Source organism: Coregonus clupeaformis, chromosome 28, assembly GCF_020615455.1.
Source record: "Coregonus clupeaformis isolate EN_2021a chromosome 28, ASM2061545v1, whole genome shotgun sequence".
Lineage (NCBI taxonomy): Eukaryota > Metazoa > Chordata > Actinopteri > Salmoniformes > Salmonidae > Coregonus > Coregonus clupeaformis.
In genome coordinates, this window is record NC_059219.1 from 21398665 (window position 1) to 21406123 (window position 7459).

A 7459-nucleotide genomic window follows, 5' to 3' on the forward strand; every position below is an offset into this window, starting at 1 on the left:
ATAACAGACAATTACGCTTTACATGGCGAAAAAATAATCTGAAAATACCATAGGAAAAATAAAATGTTCAAATCATTCACACATGAACATTGTAATACCTGTTTGCAGTCTTAAACACCAGTTGAAATCTCCAACAACTGCCCTAAGAAAGTGAACTTATTCAAACCACTTTCATACTGACATTTCCTCAATCCAGAATCTTCATCATTCACCAAATTCTCTCAAAACTGGTTTGATGCATCATTATACAAGTATGCAGCTAGGCTCACGTTCTCGTCATAACATATTTTAGGATTTGCATAAGCATAGCTGCTTTGCCGCAAGCTTTGTTGGGTGACCAAGGCGTAGGAGAGCTACTACAACTCTGCGCAATTTGCGGCCATTTTGCTGATGCAGCCGGCGACTCCACTTCTGTGGGCCGCAAAATTGTTTGGGACAGCTGGGACACTTTTTATGGCTATGAACCCAGCTTGAACCATCAGGAATTCACACATTAGTTGATGCAATTCACCGTCTGAGCAGATGAACATGATCTGTGACTGAGAGCTACCTTTATCCAGGTGGCAGCTCGTCAGTCCAATCAATGCTAGTCAGGTGTTCTGGGCCTGGTTCCAACTCGAGCAGCCAATTGACTCACTCAGTCCTACATTCACTCCACAAGACAAAGGCTGCATTTCAAACTCACAAAAGACACACCCTCCTCCACTTACCCTCGCCTTATGCCCTTGAGGGAATCCCCACTGCCATCTTTGCCGTCGGTCCAAACGATTAGCCAACCAAGGGAAGTTGGCAACTAGTTGGCCCTCGTTTGTGATCGGATTTGCGAGTGTACAATTCTGTTCACTCCGGGGCCTGAAACGCCCCATAATTCAATTCGCGATGATTGTACATTTGCTAAGAAAAGTCTGCCAAAACTTAAAACCAACATCAATATGGAGAAGTCAACATACAAGTGTAAGTAAAAATGAATGCAAATACTAATAATAATGTTAGAAATTGTGCTACTAATGCACATGACGGCACAAACACGTATCGTGAAAGTAATGATGGTTTTGTTTGGTTAGCTTTTGGAAACATTAGCTGGCGAATACAACTTTCCCTGATATCACACTTATACATTGTAATTTTTGATTTAGCATTTAGCATTCGATGTCTGCGGATGCGTTGTCTTCTAGCCAAGATATGAAATGCAATCATAATTGACTGTAGCTTATATAAAGCACACACAACAGATACTGGTGGTTCCATGCTGACTGAAAACACATTTCCGGGCAAGAGCGGTCCATTTAAAATAAATTCATTCTTCCCTCAACCCTTGCCCTGCAAGTGTCAACTCATCATACGTCATCATAAGTGTCCATTTAATTTGAGGGGAGAGGGTGTGTCTTTTACGTGTTTGGAATGCAGCCAAACACAAGAGGGAAAGGAGAAACTAAGGGCTCTATTCAATTTGCATCGCAGAAGTTCAGCTTTACAGGATGATTTACATTTAAAGGCAATGTTCCCGCTTTAGTGGAGACTATATTCTCGGTAAACGCTGCATACAGTATGTCAGCTCAATTTGAAATTACCTTTACATTTCTGTTGCAGAATCTGTAACGCTTCATCTTTCCAGATTGAATAGAGCCCTAAACTACAGGAGGTTGATGGCATCTTAATTGGGGAGACTGGGTTCGTGTTAATGACTGGAGTGGAATAAGTGGAATGGTTTCAAATACATCAAACACGTGGTTTCCAGGTGTTTGATGCCATTCCATTAGCTCCATTCCTGCCATTATTAGGGGTCGTTCTCCCCTCAGCAGCCTCCTGTGCCCTAAACAAACTAAGCCATGGCACACGTGACACGACCATATATCCAAAACAAATTTCAAAAGCATGAAAAACTTGTCAAAGACGGGTCAAGTCATATAATTTATGTGATATTCTTTGTCAATAGTGTACAATGTACATTCTATGTTAACTTCATTTTTAAAGCATTCAATGTTCCAACATCTAGTGGAAAGCCTTCCCAGAAGGGTGGAGGCTGTTATAGCAGCAAAGGGGGGACCAACTCCATATTAATGCCCATGATTATGGAATGAGATGTTCGACAAGCAGGTGTCCACATACTTGTGGTCATGTAGTGTAGCATATTATCCTGGGCCACTGATTGGATTGGATTTACTGTACTCACTCCAACTCATGCGCTCTCCACCTTCTAAAAGTCTTAGACACGTTCGTTTTTTAAAAATAAAAGTCTATCCCCCTATTCCAAGGTGAGTCTGCTGGGTCATGGAACTCTAGAGCAGCTATCAGCAGACAGTACCCTGAGGAAGGATGCAACTATCAAGTCTTTAAATGGTCAGATTTGAGGGAACAACCCAATGCAATAAAGTTTTGTATAAACTATTCATGTTAATTTTTTAATAGGTTACAAAACAATAACTTTTTCTTAGGCTGTTCTTCTCATTTTACTAACTACTATGGTAACTTAAACATCTGACAATACTTAGAGTTTATGATTCAAAAAGGTCTAAAATCAATGCAAGTCTAATATCCAGGGAGAAATAAATTTCTATTCATATATATAAGACACACAGGTGTGCCAACTAAAATAGATATCCTAGACGACTGAAGAATCTGACAAATAGGCAGTGTTTTGACAGGCAGCTCAGGTCTGATCTTTTTTTTACTAATTGGTCTTTTGACCAATCAGATCAGCTCTGAAAAAGATCTGATGTGAAAAGATTGTGATTGGTCAAAATACCAATTATTGGAAAAAATATCAGAATTGGGCTGCCTGTCTAAACGCAGCCAGAGACAAGTATTCAGACCCCTTGACCTTTTCTACATTTTGTTATGTTACAGCCTTATTCTAAAATGGATGTAAAAAATGGTTTTATAATCAATCTACACACAATACCGCATAATGACAAAGCGAAAACAGGTTTTTAGACATTTTTGCAAATGTATTAAACATTTAAAACAGAAATACCTTATTTACATAAGTATTCAGACCTTTGCTATGAGACTCAATTGAGCTCAGGTGCATCCTGTTTCCATTGATCATCCTTGATGTTTCTACAATGATTGGAGTACACCTGTTGAAATTCAATTGATTGGACATGATTTGGAAAGGCACAAACCTGTCTATATAAGGTCCCACAGTTGACAGTGCATGTCAGAGCAAAAACCAAGCCATGAGGTCGAAGGAATTGTCTGTAGAGCTCCAAAACAGGATTGTGTTGAGGCACAGATCTGGGGAAGGTAGAGTGGCCAGGCGGAAGCCACTCCTCAGTAAAAGGCACATGACAGCCCGCTTGGAGTTTGCCAAAAGGCCCCAAAAGACTCTCAGACCATGAGAAACAAGATTCTCTGGTCTGATGAAACCAAGATTGAACTCTTTGGCCTGAATGCGAAGCGTCACGTCTGGAGGAAACCTGGCACCATCCCTACGGTTAAGCATGGTTGTGGCAGCATCATGCTGTGTGGATGTTTTTCAGCGGCAAGGACTGGGAGACTAGTCAGGATCGAGGGAAAGATGAATGGAGCAAAGTACAGAGAGATCCTTGATGAAAACCTGCTACAGAGCGCTTAGGACCTCAGATTGTGGCGAAGGTTCACCTTCCAACAGGACAACAACCCTAAGCACACAGCCAAGACAACACAGGAGTGGCTTTGGGACAAGTCTCAATGTCCTTGAGTGGCCCAGCCAGAGCCCAGACTTGAACCCGATCGAACATCTCTGGAGAGACCTGAAAATAGCAGTGCAGCAACGCTCCCCATCCAACCTGACAGAGTTTGAGAGGATCTGCAGAGAAGAATGGTAGAAACTCCCCAAATACAGGTTTGCCAAGCTTGTAGCGTCATACCCAAGAAGACTCGAGGCTGTAATTGCTGCCAAAGGTGCTTCAACAAAGTACTGAGTAAAGGTTCTGAATACTTATGAAAATGTGATATTTCAGTTTTTAATTCTAAAAACCTGTTTTTGCTTTGTCATTATGGGGTATTTTGTGTAGATTGAGGGGGGAAAAAACATTTTAATCCACTTTATAATAATACTGTAACGTAACAATGTGGAAAATGTCAAGGGGTCTGAATACTTTACGAGTCCACTGTAAGTCAGTTCTTGTGTTCGTAGCAGTGTGTATGAATTTGCGTGGTTACACACAGTACATGTTAATTGGCTATGAGACCGAGATAAGGAGAGTCTTGCTGTAATCAAAGGGAAGGTACCACTGAAGGCCCCAGTATTTAGTCAGGCAGCTTGAAGCAGATGTGTGTAACCATCCAGGCCCTTGTCACAGCATGCAGTTGCCTTGTAGTGGAGTAATATTTTATATTATATTGTTATATATACACCTCACATGCAACTCTTAATAAGACTATGCAACTAGCCTATTAAAATGATTATCTGACTCCGTAAGATAAATAGCAATATGCAAGAACATCATAGTTGAGTTGCAGTAATAAGCGATGAAGAAATGTCTGAGAATGGAATTCCAAATACAAGTGTATTTAATTACTTTGTAAAATGAATGGATTCACATACAAGGCATAAAGCTTAAGTTACAAAGCATTAACAAACATTACAAGGCATTATTCCAAGCATGGTCAGAGAGAGAGTGAGACAAAGAAACCATGGCTTGTCAATGGCCAATAGCACATGGGAGAGAGAAAGAGAAAGAAAGTGTGTCGGTATCTCACCACAGCAAGTCAGGAACATAAGAGAAAGAACAATGAGTCTAAGACAATTTTTTTAAGCATCTGAGTTGTTTGGATTCAAAATCTGAGTTTTTGACCAATAGTATTACTGTAAAGTTAACCTCCAATCAGATATCAGACCTACATGATGTAATCACAACATAACTGCTTCTCAGAGGTGTGACAATGGGGGTTGGCAAGATAATTAGACATTCCTAAGACAACCCTTGCATACAGTTGATAAGAAGAGTCACTTTGGGGACTAGGCCGCACTACAGCCTGATAGGGAGATGACAATAAATACATTGTGCGCTATTCATCACCAAAGCCGTGTTAACATTTACTGCACATGTTGCTGAGTAATCCAACCATTTTGTTAGTGTCATTGATATAAATGGGCAATTCACATACACTATCCAGTTCATAAGCGTTGACTGTAATACCTCTAGGGTCCTGTGGTGGTCTGGCAGCATGCTGCTTTCTAGTGATCTTACTCCCTCTCCACCTGAAATGTAATAACAACAAAAACATGAATAACAATAAGCCTAGTCAGTCAGTAACTTAGCTAACTAGGCTAATTAAATTGATCCCCTGCTGATTTTGTACGTTTGCCCACTGACAAATAAATTATTAGTCTATAATTTTAATGGTAGGTTTATTTGAACAGTGAGAGACAGAATAACAACAACAAAAAAAAAGAAAAACACGTCAAAAAATGTTATAAATTGATTTGCCATTTAATGAGGGAAATACGTATTTGACCCCCTCTCAATCAGAAAGACTTCTGGCTCCCAGGTGTCTTTTATACAGGTAACGAGCTGAGATTAGGAGCACATTCTTAAAGGGAGTGCTCCTAATCTCAGCTTGTTACCTGTATAAAAGACACCTGTCCACAGAAGCAATCAATCAATCAGATTCCAAACTCTCCACCATGGCCAAGACCAAAGAGCTCTCCAAGGATGTCAGGGACAAGATTGTAGACCTACACAAGGCTGGAATGGGCTACATGACCATCGCCAAGCAGCTTGGTGAGAAGGTGACAACAGTTGGTGCGATTATTCGCAAATGGAAGAAACACAAAATAACTGTCAATCTCCCTCGGCCTGGGGCTCCATGCAAAATCTCACCTCGTGGAGTTGCAATGATCATGAGAACGGTGAGGAATCAGCCCAGAACTACACTGAGGATCTTGTCAATGATCTCAAGGCAGCTGGGACCATAGTCACCAAGAAAACAATTGGTAACACACTACGCCGTGAAGAACTGAAATCCTGCAGCGCCCGCAAGGTCCCCCTGCTCAAGAAAGCACATATACATGCCTGTCTGAAGTTTGCCAATGAACATCTGAATGATTCAGAGGAGAACTGGGTGAAAGTGTTGTGGTCAGATGAGGCCAAAATGGAGCTCTTTGGCATCAACTCAACTCGCCGTGTTTGGAGGAGGAAGAATGCTGCCTATGACCCCAAGAACACCATCCCCACCGTCAAACATGGAGGTGGAAACATTATGCTTTGGGAGTGTTTTTCTGCTAAGGGGACAGGACATCTTCACCGCATCAAAGGGACGATGGACGGGGCCATGTACCATCAAATCTTGGGTGAGAACCTCCTTCCCTCAGCCAGGGCATTGAAAATGGGTCGTGGATGGGTATTCCAGCATGACAATGACCCAAAACACACGGCCAAGGCAACAAAGGAGTGGCTCACGAAGAAGCACATTAAGGTCCTGGAGTGGCCTAGCCAGTCTCCAGACCTTAATCCCATAGAAAATCTGTGGAGGGAGCTGAAGGTTCGAGTTGCCAAACGTCAGCCTCGAAACCTTAATGACTTGGAGAAGATCTGCAAAGAGGAGTGGGACAAAATCCCTCCTGAGATGTGTGCAAACCTGGTGGCCAACTACAAGAAACGTCTGACCTCTGTGATTGCCAACAAGGGTTTTGCCACCAAGTAGTTTTGCAGAGGGGTCAAATACTTATTTCCCTAATTAAAATGCAAATCAATTTATAACATTTTTGACATGCGTTTTTCTAGATTTTTTTGGTTGTTATTCTGTTTCTCACTGTTCAAATAAACCTACCATTAAAATTATAGACTGGTCATGTCTTTGTCAGTTGGCAAACGTACAAAATCAGCAGGGGATCAAATACTTTTTTCCCTCACTGTAGTAACACTGCAAAATACTAGAAATCAATGTGAATGACAGTCTAACACAGGATGCAATCGAAATAGCAACAGCCTTCAATTCCTACTTTTTTGACTCTGTCAAGGTACTGACACAGAACCCCTCCACTGGTTTCTGAGTCAGAGGTGAACAAGGTGATTAGCTCACTAAATAACTCTAAAGCCAAAGATGTGTTTGGACTGGACTCTACCTTTCTTAAAAACTACAAAGAGTCACTCATTGGCCCCATTACTAAGGTCACCAACACATCTATTGGTCAGGGAGTCTTTCCAAGGGTCTGGAAGTCGGCCATAATAACGGCTATCTTTAAATCAGGTGACCCTGCTGACGTGAGTAACTACAGGCCCATTAGTATACTACCTGTGGTGTCGAAGGTTGCTGAAAAGTGTTTACAGAGCAACTGATTGCCCACCTCAACAACAGCCCCCTCACATTACACTCTATGCAGTTTGGCTTCAGAGCAAGACACTCCACAGAAACGGCCAACTGCTTTCTTCTGGAACATGTGAAGTCCAAGATGGAGAAAGGGGGCGTTGTTGGGGCTGTATTTCTAGACCTAAGGAAAGCTTTTGATACTGTTAACCATGAGGTTCTC